General features: G+C 28.6%; 1 long non-coding RNA gene across 1 annotated transcript; it reads right to left on the reverse strand.

Moving 5' to 3' along the window:
* Nucleotides 1–11392: 11392 nt before the first annotated feature.
* Nucleotides 11393–16424, reverse strand: LOC129964289 (uncharacterized). Its single transcript, XR_008784091.1, has 3 exons — nucleotides 16354–16424; nucleotides 13870–14096; nucleotides 11393–11517 (listed from the first exon to the last, which is right to left on the reverse strand). It is a non-coding gene; the product is annotated as an uncharacterized LOC129964289 (long non-coding RNA).
* Between the last annotated feature and the right edge of the window lie 4761 nt (nucleotides 16425–21185).

Consider the following 21185-nt stretch of genomic DNA (forward strand, 5'->3'; position numbering starts at 1 on the left):
TAGAAATAACTTTTTAATTTTATTTTTAATTTAATTTAGTAGCTTTGTTTGTCTACTTTTGAAGTAAAGAAAGAAGAAAAATTATTTGAGAAAAAGATATATATTCCTGATTCGAAGCAATTTAGTTGGTTAATATTTTCTACATAAAGTTTTTTTGGGAAATTTTCAACGACATAGCGATATTATTTTTCGTACTTTCCTATGGTGTTTATTCGTGTGTTTTTTATGTTTATTATCTTTTATTGCATACTCTCAAATAAATATAAATTTGTGTTTTAGATTTTTTTTTCTCCTAACAGATTGAATCCAAAATTTTACACAGATATTCAATTACAGTCACAACGTGTCATATTAAATTTCATATTTTAAGTAATTTTATTTTTAAGTAATTGCGTTTACATTGTTCTGAAAGTTCACACCGACAAATGCTCAACCCCTTGTTGGATTGAGCTCAAAAATTAATAAGTGTTTAAGATGCAGATTTTAAATCTTTATGCCGAAATCCAATTTTGTTTTTATTTGTAGTTATCGTGTATTCGAACAACCGGACTGACAGACTTCCTCTGGATAGTTTTTATTCTAAATTTGACAGAAATCTACAAATTTGGTGTAAAGACAATATACCAAATTTCATCCATCTGGCTCAAAGCGATTTTGAGTTATTTAGTTATTTACAGACTAACATTTTTTAAATATATTTTTCCTAATATAGGGAGGTAAAAGATGCTAATATTCGTCAGACTTCCGAACTCCATTATTTTTGGTGATTACAATACTTTCACTTTGTGTACGAGAAAATAAAAACATCTTAAATGAAAAAAAATATTTATTGGGGTCTTCTTTATATTAAAATAGATTGATTTTGAAAAATTCTTTCTACATCCAAAAAAGAAATAATTTTCTTTCCTCACGATTCAAATTTTATTATTTCGAAAAGTTAGGAAATGTTTTTATTCTCGCTCTTATTTCAATATTTTATGTACACGTCATACATTAAAAAAATATTTCAGACATTCTTGTTTTCTTTTAAGCATTGCGAAATTTATACAATTTGGGAAATGTATTGACAACAAAAACCGAAAACACTCTCAAACGCTGTTTAAAAACATTGATTTTTCGAATTTAATTGTCTTTAAAAGGCAGATTTGTCTTAGCAGCAGCACTCTTGAATTTGTTAATGCTTAATATGTCGCATATATCCAGACTTGTGGGCGAATCAATCTGCATATATTTTGAGAAATGATAAACTTGTGAATTCTTGAATAGTAAAATGCTTCTAGCGAATGACTCGCATATGTATCTGTATAATACGAACTTTAGACTTTTAAGTACAATATATGAATATTTATAACAGAGAGAGAGCAGATCAAAATGCATGTTTCTCATTCTGAATTTCCTTTTCAAATTTATTTTGTTCAGTTACTGCTTATTTAAAATAAATAGATATAATGCTGATTGAAAAATAAACCATTGTGCTTCATTTTTACAACTATCCTACCTTTTAAAAGATTTTTAAATAATTTTTGACTTCCGAAATTCTATGTTTTTAATTTTTATTTGCTTTTTAATATAAAACGATTTCATTTTTTTAAATCTATGGATATAGAATGCATTTTCAAAAACATAATACATGTTGCGTTTAGGAAACCGCTATGCTTACTTCTATACTTGCTTAAAATATTTTTGCTAAAATATATATCAAGGAATATTTTCGAACTGTACGTATTTCTAAAGATATATATAGCATTTTATATTTTTTTTACTCTTACGGAAGGAGATGCAAGCGATTTTAATTATTCAATTATAGCTGAACTTTTGAAAATTTGCATGATTAAGGCAGAGAGACAATACATCAAAGAATGATCAAGGCATTATTCAATTCAATAGCTGCCCGATTAAATAGAAAATATTAAAAACTGCCTTTTAAAAGAAAAAATCGGTTAGCTATCAAACGCGAGCTCAAAGTACAATGGTTTCTATTGGTATGTGTATACATCCAATTAAAAGTTGACTTCGTCTAACATTGCCCTGAACTGGTATGTATTACTCCTTGTCAGACGTAATGTTTAAGAAAATATTTTGTACATTTCTAATAATTGTTACTTTATTTTTATTGGTAAACAATGTATTTTATAAACGCATTTAGAGTAAGGTCCAAAATGATTACTTTATTCCCATGTTGCCAGCGAGGATCACCACAAAAAGTTGGGGATGTGAACCTTCCGATATGGTAATTGGTTCTCGTTTCCCTGGTGAGTACAGAAATAGTGCAGGGATAGCTATCCCCTACGGATGACAGGACATGCCTCCTTCGGAAGGAGATGCTCCGTGGTCAGTGGTGATCTTTAATACTTAGCCCGCAGTTCCCGCCAATGCTGTCACGCCATTCAAACAGATTCGAATGACTTAGGGAGGAGCGGAATAGGCTTTTGTGGTTATTCCTTAGTTGTATTCAATCACCCGAGATTATGAGTGTAGAACGTTGCAAGCGAGTGAAAATCAAAACAATAATCCCTCGAACAATAAAGGAAATGCCAGATCTTATCTTCTAATCGCTTGTTAATTTCTTCGAATTTTCCTGTTCTTTTGTCAAATTTTTTTTAGTATAGGGTTAAAGTTTTTTCTATACCTCTTAATATGAATAATGGTTTTTCAGTGTTTTTTGAGGTTTCTATTCCCTAGCTAGTTTTGTGATAAAATATTGATTGAGAGTTCTGATTTTGGATTCCAGCGAAATGTTTATTGGGTCTGGTGCATGTTAAATCCATCGGAATCTACTATTGTTACATTAGTGTAGAACTGAAGTATTGACAGAGTGTCTTGGTTCAATTATCGTCCTCGGCATCTGACTAAGGCTAAAAATAGCAATGTCTCTCCAAAAGTAACACATAAGTCGCTACGAAAGGAATGAAAATATAATTGAAATAAACTGAACCCTGTTTTCTTTACGATTTGACAAAATGAAAATTCTTTTTTTTCTCTCTTATATATAAAATATCTACTCATATCATCTTAATTATTTGATTTGAACCAATGTTTGCATAGATTATAAAAGAACTATGATAACATATGTAGGGAAAGTCGGATATTCGAAGGTTATTTATTCATAACCTTCGAATATCTGACGAAGATCTGAATCAATCAATCTTCGATCGAATATCTGAATATGTTATTTAACTATAACACCTAAATCAGTGTTATAGCTAAATAAGACTGTAAAAAAATATCATTTTGGTTCTGGCATCAGTATCTTTAAATGATGTTGGTTCATTTTTTAATTTTCTAATAGCATATATATAAGTGCATCAAAAGATATAAATACAGTATCTGCATCCAGAGATTAATATTTAGCATGGAGGTAATGCCACAAAACGTCCATTTCTTGGCAATGGAAATCTTGAATTAGTTTGGTTATATTGTATGATGCATCTATTCGGAGTTTTGTTTCTATTTCTCTTCCATGACAATTTTTTTCATATATAGCATTAATTTTCTTTTGCACGCTTCAAAGGAAAAATATAAATAAAAGGAAAATATTTATGTTAACAAATATTCAAATTTGCACCAAAAGGACTTAAAAAAATGGTTGCAAACACTAAAGATGCGAAACGTATTTATGGACTAATACAGTATTTATTAAGCACACGAATGGTGAGAAATTCAACATAATATGAGAAAATATTGATTCTGAATGCATCCAATGCTGATGTTTTAGCTCTTATTTTAAAAATTTGTCATAGCAGTTGTTCTTGTTTTCTAGATCCACTATGCATCTCTATTAGCCACGATTCAATACTATTGCAACAGTAAACAGTGAAGTTATTGCCTTCCAAATAGAATCGTTTAAAATTTTTTCTTTTTAATGTGCCTATTTCTTAATATGTAGTTAATTCTATGACAACAAAATTGCTTATCTTGCTGCCACTGACTATATCGTAGGAGTAAAAATTGTCCAAAATCGATCAATGAAGAGTATTGAAATGTGTAATTCTTAGCAACACAGTGTAAACACAAAATAATGGAATAAGGTGAATAGATTATTATGTGAAATGTTAAATAGCAATCCATTCAATCTTCAGTCCATTATACTGTATCCATCAACATGTGAATTCATGATTGTAATGTACTGAAACGCATAAAACTGTATGTTTTCATAAACATTCTATACTGATAACCTCCTTTTCTATGGAAACATCGCATCGGTAAATTGTTACACATATATGCGCGAACATTTCCATTCGACCCATTCCAATGCAAGTGCATGTTTTTTAAGAGAATTTTTCTGATATTCTCGATGGTTATTCCGTTACACTCGAACAATGTCCCTAAATTCTTAGAATGTATTTCACTTTTTCCACGAAAGCTACAAGCTGTTATGATAACATTAGAGGAATGATGATAATCGCAAGTTGTATCTCAATCAGATGAAGACTTGAAACTTTTAAGACCTACTTCAGTAATACTATTATTGATCTACCATTGAATATACATAAATTGCAAATGATATAACTATGAAACTTCCCAATTATTTCGGATGCATCTTCTATAATATAAAATGTATTTATACATGCTTGAATATATCTTATAGAAAAAAGAGAAGCAAGATTCTCTAACATTTATTTTTGAGATATTAAAAATTTACTTCTTAAATAAATGAAATATCATCCCACAAATAAACATAAGAATAATGATACTTCCAGTCAACTTAAATATTCTTCTTTGTTCAAAGTAATAAATCCCATTTTTTTCCTTCCTTTTCTTCACAAAAGATTTCAACTTCAATTCAATAGATATCCAAAGCCAACATAATTATTTTCTGGCTTACATAAATTTAAAATTCTATTTCATCTTGTATTTTGAGTGGAAGTTTCAGTCATCACTTACATGTATATCTAAAATTTTCAAAAACAATTTTTCGAATTACCTGATTGTGTTAATATAATAGAATCAAAGAGTAAAATAAGTTGATAGAATATCTATCAAGATGCTTTCAGTTTAAGAATATTTTGTTTTCCTAAACAAGAGAAATTTTCTTAAATAAACCTTGCTGATAAAAGAATACATTCGTTTGATCTGTTTAATTATTCTGTATGTGAATCTGAGTCCTCAAATTATTTATATCATATTTAAAACTTAATATTTTTTAAAAAAGATTTTGTGTACTTCAGATTTATTTTATAAATTTCCCATCTTGCAACAACGCAGGATTTATTTTGAAATGAATCTTACCTCTTTGTAATTAAATCTTATTGCGGGAAAGATAAATGGTTTGCCCAAGCACTCATCTTTACAAATTTTCATGCCATACCATTTTTAAGGATGATTGAACCCGATAAAATGAAAATGTATTGATTACTCAATTAAATTAATCCAATACCTTCCGCTAGGCTACGCTATTTAAAAACCGTACATGATGTCTAACTGATGCTATTTTCCATGGCACCTCCCTGTCACATACCATTTGGGAAAAAGAGCAATGGATTTCAGAATTAAATCGATACCATATAAAAAAATGCGTATTGAAAGAATAAGAATAGACCAAATTAAAAACAAGCATTAAATTTAACATAAAAGTTATGTAATCTTTCTACAGGAATACTAAATTTCTTATGTATACTTATTTTTCGCAGAATATTTACGGTCAGACAATAATTTAAATTTTTTATGATTATTTCTATAATAAAAGAAATGGTACCATTTATACTTTAAGCGAATAATTCTTTCATTGTACTTCATCAAGAGCGAATGCAAACGTTCAGAAACTTTTCCTTTCTTCCGTTGTCACTAGGGATTGCAATACCGGTATACCGGGATACCGAATACCGGTATTTTGAGCCATTTGTACAATTTCGTAATACCGGTATTCACAAGTTTAAATACCGGTTTTTCGGTATTTACTAGAAATTTTTAAAATTGTCTCCACTGTATGTTCAGATATCGCGAACATAGCAAAATAGTATACGTTTTTGTTTTTATGTCTCCCTAACGGACGAAATTAATTAGCCAATTAATGGCTTAAATCAAAATTAGCGAAACATGGATTATCCCTGAAAGAAAATATTGTATCCATAACGACTGATGGGGCAACAATTATGAAAAAAGTTGGAAATTTGATTGGTGCAAATCAGCAATTGTGTTATGCTGATGGAATTCAATTAGGAGTAATAGATGTATTATACCGAAAAAAATAAAGAGCAGAAGAATCCAAATACTGTGGATATAGAAATTTCGGATTCCAACTTTGAAAAGAGTAAGAGAGAGAGAGAGAGTGATATTGACAATGAAGATAATGACAATGTAATTCTTGAAGAAGATATTGCTAATGAGGATGAAATATTAACCTATCAAGAATTGCTTCCTATAATTTATAAAGTTCGAAAAATTGTTAAAATATTTAAACGTGTAAAAATGATATATTACTAAAATATATACTAACTGAAAATAAAACAGAATATATGTTAATATTAGATTCTAAAACACATTGGAACAGTTTACTCCTAATGATGGAACGATTTTTGAAACTGAGAAATCCAATCCAAAAAACAATAATCAACTTAAACCTGTAAATTAATTTTTCAGATAGTGAATTCGACTTAATATCCAGAACTGTATCAGCTCTATTTCCAATAAAACTGACTATTGAGACATGATGTCGAAGAGATTCTAATTTATTAACAGTTAATGCAACAATAAATTTCATGGTGCAGTCACTGAAAGAACAATATACATCACTATCTGAAGAATTATATATTACATTGAAAAATCACACAGAAGATAGGCATACCGAAATAGAAAATGTCTTATGGTATTTACATAATTATAATGATTTTAAAAATGAAAAAGAAGAAAAGAAAATAAATTCAAATCTGATTAAGTTTAGTGTAAATTTTCTTAAAATTTTTTACCCACAGACCTATCCACATTCAGAAGAATTCGGTTCAATTATCGAAGATTATGTTGTCACTACTGTCGATAGTGAAATGGAATTGTCTCTTGAACAAAAATTAGAATTAGCGATAGTTAAAAAATTTTTCAACGAACCATAATACAATACAGAAATCAGCTATATCCAAAACCATCCGACGAGAAATCGATTTGTTTGAAGATGAGGGATTTAGAGGTAAATACTTGGAAACAGTATATCGCGCATTGCTAACAGTACCACCAACTAGCGTAGATGTCGAAAGAGCGTTTTCGACAGCTGGTAATTTTTACACAAAATTACTTTTCAGGCTTAATGACAGTACAATTGATGATTATGTTTTTTAAGATCACATTTCAAAAATTTGTAATAGTACCACAGACTGAATAGTGATATTTACGCTTTCTTTGTGATTTAAATAAATAAAATATTTCTTTACTTTTTTGTGATTATATACTGTTATAATTTATAAGTTACAAATTATTTTTTGTGATATTTACACTCTCTAACAAAACTGGCAAATAAAACAAAGAAACACCTGTGTTTTCTTTTTTTTTCTAAAATTTCTAATACCGGTATTAAAACCGGTATCCCGGTATTAAGATTTAAAAAATACCGAATACCGGTATTGAAATTTTGGTCCGGTATTGCAATCCCTAGTTGTCACGGTAAAGTCTTAGTTTAGAAATTCTTGGGTAGAGAACAGTTTCCCTCCAAAATACACAAAGATTGAAGGAAAACGCAAAGCTAATGACATCTCATACTCAAGGATAGCATCTAGCTCTACGACTTGAAGTTTCTGACGGTTTAGTTTGGTCGTGGTTTAAAAGATATATGTTTGTGACGGTAGCTATTTTTGGTAATAGAGTCGGTTGCAATCGCTACTTTAGTTTGTTTGTTATGGGACTTGCCAAAGTGTTGTGAAATCTTTGATGAGAAGTTGTTGTTATCTCTAGCTTTATACGTCGATCATGCCGCAAATTGATTTATTTGTTTTCAGTTTTTTTCATGATGTCAAATTTCTATGGAATGTGGTCAGCTAATGAATTTATATCAGAGTGGATTCATTTTCTGATGTGTATAATTGATTATTAGAATAACTATGTGTTGTCAAACCATTTTTCATTTATTTCTGTAATGTAAGCATTCTGTAAATATTTTGTTGTAGTAAGCATTCTGATTTATAAGATTGTCTTTTATGACTGAGCAACTCTGCATTACAGATATATGAAGAAAAATTCATATAATTGCCGAAACAATATCGATCTTTCAACTTTAATATCGTTTTTTCAACTTTGAGCGTAGGAATTATTTTTAGTATTTAAAAAATAACTTTATGCTAAAAACAGCAAGAAATGATCTGAAGATATGTAGAATCACATTAATCTGAATAAAAAGCAACATAAGACTTTAAAAAACTCGTATGTAATCAAGAAATGAGTATACTCAGACTTAGAGGGATTTTACCCTGCTCCTTTCAAATCTAATCCACTATAAATTTTATTTATAAAGAAGACTGAAAATGCAGTTACTGTTTCACTTCGGGGGGGGAGACACACAAATTGTTTGTATTCCATTTTTTGTGGCTATTTTGATTCTATTAAATTCAAAATATTTAATCTAATCAATGAATGAAAAATTAATTATAAAGGATTGTAGCAACATCTTTTGGTTAAAGCGACCTTGTTTAGTACTAGTATATGCAAGAAATGGTTCTTTCCAAGATACATTTAAAAAGGAATTTGTGTTTCGCTTGCAGAAAAACTAAAATAATCTCCAAAATATTATAGTCTTGATATTTTTCATCAGTTTGATACATTATCACTCGTTTGAAAACGAGCGTACCACTACCTATCGATATTAATCCAACCAAAGAAGTGATACCGATATCTCCTACTATTTCTCGAAATCAGTTTTTTTATAAGTGATACGACGCATCAGGTTGATACAGTATGACTCAACTCTAATGTCGGCCTTTCAGTTTTGAATAATAATTGTTAAAAGCGTACGTTAGAAACTAGAATTTTCGTTCTCTATTTCATATCCGTCAGCCATAATTAACTAAGATCCTTAAAACCATTGGTGGGCATTATTATTTCTAAATGTTCTGAAAAGAATCATTTGCTTCATAATGAAGCATACAGCCGGCGTCCTGACATAGGGGTAGCGCGTCTTTCCCATGGTCTGGGCGTGATGGGTTCGAGTCCCAGTTTAGGCATGGTTGTTCTTCCATTGTTCTATGTGTGAGTGTTCCCTCATGTAAAAAGGGGTTGTGCAAGCGAATGAGTGAGGCGTGAGTAGCAAAGTCGTATTCTTGGCCTTAGTTGGTGCTACTATAAAAACAAGAGACGCTCCCCGCTGGCTTAAATCGCTGTCTTCGTAACAGCGGGCTTGTCCATGGCAAGTGCCATAAGAAACAACAACGAAACATACAGGACGCAGAGAAATAAACTTTTATTATGAAAATGCTATTGTATTTCTTTTTATGCTATGCGTTCCTTACAAATATTACTGCATTAAAAATATATATGTTTCGAACTCGAAGTAAAATCATTTCAACAGAAAACTTCGTCCGTTTTACAAAACTGACTACGAAATCTCGTTGACAAATGAGAAAAAAATTTATTGACAAACATATTTCAGCATTGAAATTTTGCAAAAAACTCTTTTGAAATTTTGATATATTCTTTAAAGTAGAATAATATTAAATTATCATTTACATTAATAATTATTATCACTTGAATTTTTCGCTAAATCTCATTTATTTAGTAAGTTGTAGATCAAAACTTTTATCTTCATTTGTAACTCTCAGTTCTTCCAAATACTCTCTCTTTCAATTAATATTAGTTGTCATTAAATGGGCAAACATATACTAAGATTTTTAGTTCCTTAAAATTGGTTTCCTTTAACGCAGTTTGGCTAGGTAAACCATACGAAATCAAACCATGCAAATCAACTCTTGCGCCAATACATCATACAAAATCAAACCAACCTTTAAAGCGTATTAATTTTAGAGCTAGTCAAATGGATAAAAAATATAGATTGAATTTGAAAATATAGATAAAAAGAACGATTTATCATGAGAAATTTTTTTTCTCATGAAATCACTATGGAAAATATTTAATATATTTAATTGTAATTTTTACGATATTGATTTTAGGGAAGAAAATTACTCATGTGTAGTACAGCTATACATTTAAAAATTTTGACAATTTTTTTAATAAAAGGATAAAAAATATAAAGGGGATTGTGGGTTTTTTTTACCGAATAATAAAAAAATATTTTTTTTCCATTGTAGCATTGTTGATATTTATAAATGTTCCCTGTAACTGAAATTTCCAATCAATTAAGATAGAAATTAAATTTATTGGAAACAAATAATTTTCAAAAATAGAAATGAATGTTTTATAGTTATGTAAGTAGATTATTTGTTTGTTAAGGTTAATATTAAAGTATGAACTCTGTTTTTATATGATATTCATATGAATTAGCTACAATACTTCAACAAATTTTAATTGGTTTTTATGCTTTATTTATGAAGATACTTGGATGATAGCATATGCAATCAAGTGTAGCAATCAAGCTATATGCCTAATCAGTCGCAGCAATAATGAAAACAACCGAGGAATTGAAAGGCTCAAAAGAAAGAGAAGATGTCAACGAACCTAATATGTCAGCTGCAATAAATTTTAATGATAACTATATATTTCTTGTCATTTTAACAGCAGTTATTCCAAAATTAAGTAAGGTTTCGTCTTCCGGACACGAAGGTTCCAGATTCGGTACCCGACTTAACCGAAGAACTGCAGTGTAAACGAGCCTTTTGAACGTTAAATCCGTCGAAGTCAAATGTTTTCCCGCTGTTGTGGGGCTTAAATTTGGAGAGGGGGTGCCAGTTTAAATGTCGTCCTCGTCATTTGACCAGGATTAAAAATTAAGTGAGTTAGAGAGGTAACTAACCCGAATGTTGCTTTAAAACTATTCGCTAATGTAACTGTACTGAACTGAACCAAAATTAAGCTAGAATTTAACGTTGTAATAAACTTTCTTTGTGATGAATGGACTTTAATATTGTTTTAACGACTCATTGTATTTGCTAGTAAGGCAGCTTCTTTTGAAACTTAAAATATTGCTATATCTGCTATTAAATTGTACCAGTCATTTAAATTAGAAAAATGAAAGCTTCCAACTGCTTTGCTCTTTACTCGGCATATAAAGTTACTTGATATATAAAGATAACGAAAGCATTATAAAGATAATGAAAACAGGATGTGTTCACACATTTAAGAGCTATCAGCGAGTGCATTGTTAAGGTATCCATGCTTGATCAATACATTTTAGACTTACCATAACAATAAATGCTTTTCATTAAAATTCAATGCGTTCGGATTTTTTAAAATATAATATCTTTATGGATATTTTCACTTTCCGAGCTAATCAAGTAATAACGCATTTACAAAAATATCACAGTTTATTAACATCCACCACAAAAATTACATCGAAAGAAGCCATACAAAAACCCAATCTTGAACTGCATTACCATAAGCAGTTATTTTACGGGAGCTCTCATTCATGTTCATATTCCTCATTTCTGCCTGGAATAAGAGAAAAAAGATTGGTTACTCAAGAATTAAGTACTTTCACATGAGGAATTGCATACTTAGAAACACTTAATTTTATAATTTCATATATTGGTGAAATAAAATAATAAGTACGAATGATACAGAAATTAATAAATTTAAATGAATCTGCATTAAGTGGGAAAATGGGAGATACAGAAAATATTTTAATCACAGAAAATATAAAAATCTTAACAAGTTTAAAAATATATTAAATGAAGCAAGTTGTGCAAAATCCTTTTTTGTTGATGATATATTTTAAATAATTTCTGTTTTTAGGTTTGTAATTTATAATTCATAATTCCGAATATTATGGATTCTTGAAATCAAATGTTTTCCAACAAATTATTAAAGATTAACGCAAGTATCAAATCAAAATTTATTTTACAAATATATTATTGATAATTAATTTAGGAAAATATTATATTTATGCAAAATGCAAATTTAGACAGAATATCAAAATTATCTTGCATCAAAGATTAAGTGAAGAAACTGTTTACAAAATTCCAGTCTTTATAAGGAAAAAAACTAGTGAAATAAAAGTGGAAACATTTCTCACTTCATAGAGAGGCAATCTTCAGGGACTAGCTTGCTTAATGAAAATCGTCGTTTTAACTTACAATGGATGGTGAAAATGCAATTTTTAAATTTTTACTTAAATGTCATCAGTTTTAAAGCTTTATACTTAACCAAGTTCAGTGGTTTAATATTACTTAAGATTTAATTATTATTATATTTGATGTTAATGTCAATGCATTATTCATCAAACTTTTTCGCAAGCTTTAGTCAGAATTTAGCTATTTAATGAGAATATTGAGAAAATACTAGATTAACTAGTATTGTCTCAATGAAAAGTATTCAGAATAGCTAATATTCTGAAAGGAAAAGTATTCAGAATAGCTTCTTCTTTTCATACAATTATTCATACAATATTGTATGAAAAGAAGTATTCAGAATAGATTTCTCTGATATAATATAACTAAATCTCCTAAACTATCATTTTGAATAAAAGAAATGAAATAGATAAGAATTCTAATGAAAATGGTTGAAGGCATGAACAAATTGACGAAATAATATATTTAGTAGTAGTTAACTCAGAAAATTGAAAAAGGAAATATGCAGCGGCAATTAGAAAAAGAAATATGAATTTTGCGGAATATGTCAAACGGGTTTAGTTTTCGAAATTATTATCGTAGTAAAATTTCAGGATGAACTTCTAAAAAAATTTAAATTATCTCTGAGATTGTCAGAAGTGTTGGAGTCATTAATAATATTATTTTAGTCTGATTCCAGAATTTTTTTAAAGCTTATTGCATTTGAAAAATGTAAAAACCTAGCAGCCATAGAAAGATAAATAAGGCTACTAACTTTAATTAGTTAATTTTTATGCCACCGTCTCAAATTTATTACAGATTTTCTTCAGTTTAAAAAATGCTTCTCCTATACAGTTCTTATTATTACAGCTCGTCTTTTAAAAAGCTTGTTAATTCGGATGTTAAAATTTAAAAGTTTATATAAACAATTAAGTCATAGGATATGAAGGATATTTTTATAACACACAACTTTATTGCGACATAGGAAAAAAATTATACTGATTTTCAATTTCAGTACAAAATATCTTTTAAAAAATTTTTTTAAAAAATTTTAAGGAATCAGCAATACAGTTATTTAGCAATGATTTTCCAATGTAAATGTTTTCATTAATTGGAGCAAAGCCAAATATGAGCTATTGAATGAACAATGGATTACATAAATTTATTTCATTGAAAGATGGTGCAGAAGTAAATCCAAAGAACAGAGTCATATTATAATATGACTACATAGAAATAAATAAATGAAAATCCTTGCATTATAAAAATATGGTGAAAATGCTTTAAATCATGAAAGGAACCGAAAAAAAAACAGTAATTGAATTTAATATAAAGTATGTACGAAAAAAAATCTATATTTTTCAAAACAATATAGAACTCAAAATATAAAATTGTATAATGATTTAAAATTCTATTTGCTATTTTCTAGATTTTTGTTATTCACAGTTTATTCGAAAATAACCCTAACGTTTTCAGACATAAAAGCATCTATCCAAAGAATATTGAAATACTATAAATTAATTGAATTTAAGATATTTTAAAATTAAAAATATTACAATCTAATCAATTTCATTTCGTCTTCTAAAGCAATATTTTTTGCCTTGCAATTTCTATTCTAATATATTATTGTATCACTCGGAAAAAAAAGATGTATTATATTGGTTGTTTTTAAAACTCCAGAGCTGGAACACAAGATTGTACATTGTCTTGAACACAAGATTTTGTATGAGTTTATTACCTCATAAATTATTCATATCCTTGATGTCCATGATGTCCATGGTGTTGGATGTGGAAATATCTTTCACTGTGTCCATGTCCGCCATGGTGATGATGTTCATGGCTGTGAGGTTGGTGTTCAATGGACACCTTGTACCCATGCTGATCGAAATGGCCATGGAAGCCTTGGCCTTGGATCTCTTCGGAAACAACAAGGATGGCCAGGGCAACTACAGCAAAAGTGATGATCTAGAGACAGAAGAAAGAAATTATTGATTCATATCGATCGGTCATATACCTCAGCTTTTTTTAGAGGGAGAATTCCTTTCACATTGAATTAAATGTTTTTGGATTTCACACGTTTTTTAACACAGATTAGGCCTTCTATTTAAAATAAAAGTTAAGTAAAATAAAATTAAGTTATAATGATTTTTATCTGGTTCATTCCGATGGGATGAACTGCTTGTTAGGCTTAGCCGGTGGGACATATAGTTTGACATGCACTTTAATAAATATAAGGAAACTGCTTTAATTTAAAAGATAACGAACTTTTTAATATGAATTTTACTTTTATTTATAATGCATAGATTTTAAATAGTTAACTTAATAGTATAAGTGATTTAATGCATTCATATCAAAACTCACTCGTTTCTACTAAAAGGAAAATCTAGGAAATCTACCATCTACGAAAAGAAAAATAATTATGATTAGTAATTTTTTGCAAATGTATGTTATTTTATATTTATTACACTTCAATTTATCTACTATAATTAGTGCTGCAATGCAAATTATTAAACATTTAATCAAATTTAAATTTTTAATAATAAAAAACAGGAAATAAGCATAAAATAAAAACCAACTTTTGTTATGGTACACAAGGAAATGTGAGCAAATTATTACCATCCAAATAGGCATATCAGTTAAATATATTTCATCTTAAATGTGTGTGAGAGAGTATTTCAAATCCATGTGTATGGCTTCAAAATAATATGCAGATGCAATAACCATGGTGATCCTTGATATCCATGGGGAAAGTTTGTAGGAGATTCGGGTGAAATCATATACTTTATCAAGCAAAAACTGCGTCCACATTTGAGATGAAAAAGTATTTGAATGCATTTGGAATTGAAGGTTAAAAGTTCAACAAAAAATAAATTTCGAATATGGAATCTCAAGCATCTCTAAAACTTAATAAAATTAGCTATTCAATAATAAAATCTGAAATATATGACAAGCGGAGAAATCTTTTGCACTATTAAATAATTTTAAAAAAGTAGGAAATGAGCAAAACTATTTTAAAAATGTTTTGTTAATAATACCTCAAAAAGGGCTAGTATTTTTGCTGAGTAGTTAACATGGACGACTTGTTCATGAACAAAATTGAAATCAAATGTTTACATATCTCTTCGGATATATAAAAACATTCATGTGTTTTATTTAAGAATCTTTCTGGCTTCTAAATTAATACAATTTAAGTCAAATTTTATAAAAAATATTTTTACTCTGCCAAAATTTACTTCAATTACTTCATATATTTAATAAAACAAATTTCGAATTTCATAGTAAGATTAAGCTTCAAAAAATTTTTAAAAAGCAAAGTATGTGAAGTTATTCATTTTTTTAATATAATTTCTATTTATTGTTTAGAATTTTACAAACTGAGATTTAAGGAGCTATACAAAACCATAAAAAAACTTTACAAAAAATTCCAATTTGCTTACAAAAAGTCTATGTTTTTTTATTGCCTGGTGTACAAAGTATAGAGAAAATATTATAATCATCAAAAATTCAAATTTGATGAAATTGCGATGTCAGATTTCCTTGACTTTTAAATATACATTTTTGTCCATGAATACACTAAATGAAAAACAATTTGAGCAAGATGGATGAATTAATATTTAGACTCATGAGCAAATTTTAGAAGTAATCGATTCAAATGAAATCCGGCTCTTTGAATGTATGTGAACACTATTTCAACAAAATGCGAAGAGTTGGATAAATAAAATTTGGCATACAGGCTTAGCCCAAAAATGTGTGTTCTCATTCTTCACTTCGTTTCTTTGAGACAACTCTGCACATACCTTCATCACAAAAAATCTTGCTCTTGGGGTGGGTGAAAGTTTGTTGATCTCACCTACTGTCGAGGTACTTTACAATGTTATTTTGTGATTATAATTGTAATGACGTGTCGAATTTTGTTTAAGTCGGACGGAGAAAGGATGTCCAAAATGCTTATTCGCACGATAGAATCAATAAAAATGTTATATTCTCTTTAAAAATCTGTATTTCGTAAATAATTATTGTTTATCAATGCTATACAAGGCATTCGCTCCCTTAGCCCAAAGCTCACAGTATTATGCAGGGAGAAGGGGTAAGATCTTCCTTGAAGAATGCGCGATAAAGTTTCAAGAAAACCACTTCCACTGATTTTCTGAAGAAAACTAGAATTTTATAAAAGTTCATAGAAAAACAAGCCCACTTCAAATAAAGTAGAAAAAATTCTTACCACCAATTTGTTCATATTTCTTGTAGGGAAAGTGAACCCAAGCGGAAGTAGTAATCTAAAAGAGACGAATGTCAACTGATGTCAAACTTGTCTTTTCAACGAGCTTTTATACAACTGAGATGGCGTTCTACATTCGGAGCGTCACAGTTTAGTAGTTTTTACGCTCCTTTAATGCTTCAGGTGTCACTGTGTGAAGAAACTGGAGAAATGCCTTCCGGCATCAGGCCGTACCTTTTGCTTGGGGTGAAGAGGGGGAAAAAAGACAAGTTTCGATTAATCGGTATTATAGGTTTAATCATCCGGAAGACAATTCAAGATTACTTTCGCTTTGTAGGAAACGCTTGCTTCCGATTATAATGGACTTGTTAGATTCTATGAATACAATGCATTGTTCTTAAACGAATTTTTGGGAGTAATTTCGCTGTATTTGATTTACAAAATATTCCAGTGCTACATAAAATAATGTCGGTGTATAGCAACTTGAAAAGAAAACTATGAAGCTGAATTTTTCAGATGTCAGACCAATCTAATGATATTAAAATTCCGAAGAATTTTAAAGGTGCTTTCATCTAAAAAATTTTTAGCACTTGTAAATTAAACGATTATAAAACAACCTTGATATAAAATATCTTATTTATGCTTACTAATTTAATTGGAATAGTCACTAACAATTGACCAAAATGCCAACATTTATTGCTAATATATTTCATTGCTCTATTCGTTACGTCAAAATTCCAATGTTGTTTCTTTAATCTTTTAGAAATTACCTTGAAATTTTTATTTACCATAATAAATTTAATATGTTCACAAGAAAAATATCAACTTGATTTTTCTGTTGTTGACCTTTCATTTTATTTTCTTGCTAGAGAGATATAGAAACTTTTCCGCTATTTATAATTGAAGTTATTAATCCATTACTCTCACTTATAATTATGCTTACAGCAAACCTGTGTTTCCAATAAACATTTGTATGTTTTCTTCAACACAGCGAAATATTGCTGAATTTTCACCTTGATATAAAATATCAAGGAAATTTTTTCTGTAGGAAATGGTGGAGAAATATTTTTCTTTGGAAAAGATGTAAACTATAAAAAATTGAAGTACCCTTTGCATAAATCAAACTGATTAGGCTATATATGTATAATAATATTTGTTAGTAATATTCATTAAGTAAATATTTTCAATTCGAGCATTACGCATAATTAATATAGTTGCGAGCTTGTTTCAAAGTAGTGTGTTGTTTTAAAAAATTCAATTATTAAAGACACATTTTAAATCGCAGTAGATTTATATATATTTAGTTCTAACAATTTATAAATAATAAGCATAAACCGCTTATAATGATATTGAAGTTCAAATGTCTGAAATTATCAACCAAATAAAAAGTTCTTGAAAACCAATTTTTTTTAGATTTTGAATAATTTAAAAAAAAATGTCTTGATCCAATAAATGGTAAAAGTAAAAAAACAATACATTTATTTATTATCAGAAATTTATTTTTTCACAGATAGTAACTATTTTTATGAAACCAAGCAAGTAGAATGAAGCTAAAATTTTGCTAATGAATCAGCATTTTAAACTTATTATTTTTGGGGGACACAAGTAAATCCTCGTAAACTTTTTTCAGATATACATATCATACTAGAGTTTTCCCCTTGTCAAGGAAAAAAATCCTTCGTGTCCTTACTAAAAAAAAAAAAAAAAAAAAATCTGAAAATATCACTCTATTACACATTATTAACTGCAAAGATAAATAACATTTGCCCAGCAAAACGTACGTTGGCTATCTTTACCAATTCACTTTTAGAAAAGCCAACAATCTCAGCATTATTGACTGAACATAAAGCATTCAAATGCTTTATGTTCAGTGATCGACATTTGGACGTGAATTGAAGAATCAATTAATTCTCATTGTACAAATGATTCAGCAGATCAAAACATAATAAAACATCGAAATACCTTTGTTGCAATGATTTATGAAAAGATGTTTTAAGTATTATGATTACGGAGGATCCTTTTTCACAATTGAAACGTAAATTTATAATTGTCATCTATGTAATTTAGAGATGTGATTCATCTTTCAGCTTGCTAAAATCTGAATCTTGCACAATGAAACTTAAAATAAAATAACATTATTAATATAAATAATGTGGTCTCCCTAAAACTTTCTCTCAAATTCCCTAATGCAGGTGTTATCTCATGCTCCCTAAAAAAATGAATAAGAGAGAGGACTTTGAATAAGACTTTGCTTAAAATTGTCGTGTAATAATTACATAATGTTAACATCTGTGAATTTATCATCTTTAGTGAATCTATCATGTGATCCTTGGAGAGTATTTTAGGATTCCCTAGCATGTGGTTAATAGAATCCAAAAATTGAATTTCTATTTTAGACACATTTTTTCTGAACGATAATAAACAAAATTTGACACATATTACGATTGTAGTCACGAAAACACATACCACATTTATTATATTTAAGTCATTACATTTTCTAGTCATCGTGTTTACATGCTTCTGAAAATACAAATATACAGATATTCACCCCCTCGTTGATTTGACTCAATATTTAATAGGTATTTACAATATAGATGTTAAATCTATATACCGAATTTTATCTATCTAGCTTTCTTCGTTTTGCAATTATCGTGTTAACTTAAATTCGAGCAACTACATAGAGAAACTAACCTCTAAATTTGTTTTACTCAAAATTTAATTTAAAAAAATCTACAAATTTGGTGTAATTTCATCCGTCAAGCCCAGAGGGTTATGTGTTATCTTTGCCACAGACAGACAGACATTTCCCAAAAATGTTTATCGAGGTCAGAGAGGTCTAAAATGTGAAAATTGGCCTTGGAATTGTTTTATTCAAATAATCTTTATAGGGACAATCATAATAAATAATAACAGATATTGATGATAAATAATAATAAATATTGCAAATAAATAATTTTATAATAATATTGTTAATAAGTAATAATAATAATTTTAATAAATACATTTAAATCTGAATTCATTTTTTAAACCTGAAAAGGAAAATCAGTTAAATATTAAACATTATCATTAACGAATTATCAAATAGTACTCAGTAATTCTATGCTATTTTTCATTTTTAAAAAATATGATTGTTCCACTCTGAAATACCAAAGCTTTTGAATAGAAAAGCTAGCTGAATATTCAAATATCTGAAATATTTATTTCAAAAGAATTCCTGCTGCATATAAAGAGCATCTATTTCCAGAATAATTCCATGTACTTTTTGTCTCTAAGAAAAATCTAGATACAAGATCTCAGGAAATTGTACGTAAAATATTCAATTTCCAAGCTTTAGAATTGATTGACGTGGGGTTTAGTGTCTGAAGCGGTTGGTAATTTTTTTTTTTCTTTTCCTTAAAAATCAGTCTCTCTGTGTCATCACAATGATATTTAAAAAAAAATAGACAAATCTGCGCTTTCCGAGAAATATTTTTTGAAATGAAATTTTTTGCATTCATTGCTACAGAAGAAAAGTACAAATCTTATTATAGAGAAAAGCTCTATAAATAGAAACTTGCGCTTCTTCAATCCATTTGCATTCGGTCGTGCATGAATATCCTTACTGGTTTTTGGATTTATTGATTTCTAAATCTTATTTATATAGGTTTTCAATATTTTGGACTAAAAATAGGAATATTTGGCATGGAGCTGGAATATGAAACGAAAAGAAAATGCACTGAGCAATTTTTCCTCCGTTTTCATAAAAAAAAACATAATTAATTATTATGCGAAGCGAAATACTCTTAAAATCAATATTTAATTACTAATTCAACACTAATTATACATCTAAGCATTTTATTTCTTGCTTTCCCGTCATTCTATTTTCATAAATTAAGATATTTGCATGAAATCCATTAAGTCTTTTATGGGTAATTAGATTATGATCCTTCTAAATTTAAAATAAAGTGTTTTTGCCTCTTGATAAGATAGCACGTTATAACTATTTTAATAGTTTAATCGTAATAGTTTAACTAATTTATCATAGTTATTTGTTCACAAATCACTTCCATATTTCTATGTCACTGAAATTTTAAATAAGCATCAGTATGAATTAATTAAATAACTAAGCATAAGAGTAGAATAAATTAAATAATTAATTTTATGCCTTTGCTTACTGTAATGAATAATTCATTTGTATTTAATAGAAATATGATTTTTAATACTCAATCGTGATTATAAAAGTCTCGAACAGTACTTTATTTCAAAAATAAAGAAGCAAAATAATGATAATAATAATAATAAAAATCCCGAGGAATACTAAAACAAGAATTTTCTTATTTTAAATTTTAATATGCAGAATAAAAATTTTTATTTTATCATTCTCTCTTATCGATACCTTGTTAATCTGAATGACCACATAGTTCAAAAGAGCAACACGGGCACTTTGAACCACGCTATTGCGTGGTTCAAACTCCCCGTAATATAGAACTCCCTACAAAAGTAACAGAAGGCATTAGGATCTATTCTCACTAATTGGAGCTCTAAGAGTCCACAAATACTATTATTTTACCACCAGGGAAACTAAGAACCTGCTCACTTATGTGGTAGCTCTTATACTCTACATTAGAGGTGAATCATCAATCCTTTCTGCGTAATAATTGGAAAGACATACAGGTTTTCCTGAAAATAATGTTTATGATATTTTACAGTTTACGTTTAAATGTATAAATGTTGCCCATTAATTCGATATAGTACATCTAAAATAAAACAGAATTAACGAAAAAGAGTTCATTATTTGAAAAGGATTCGTCCTAAATTGAAAAATGTTTTGTATTGTTGTATAATTTTTCTGAGTT

Source organism: Argiope bruennichi, chromosome 3 (assembly GCF_947563725.1).
Source record: "Argiope bruennichi chromosome 3, qqArgBrue1.1, whole genome shotgun sequence".
NCBI classification, from domain to species: domain Eukaryota; kingdom Metazoa; phylum Arthropoda; class Arachnida; order Araneae; family Araneidae; genus Argiope; species Argiope bruennichi.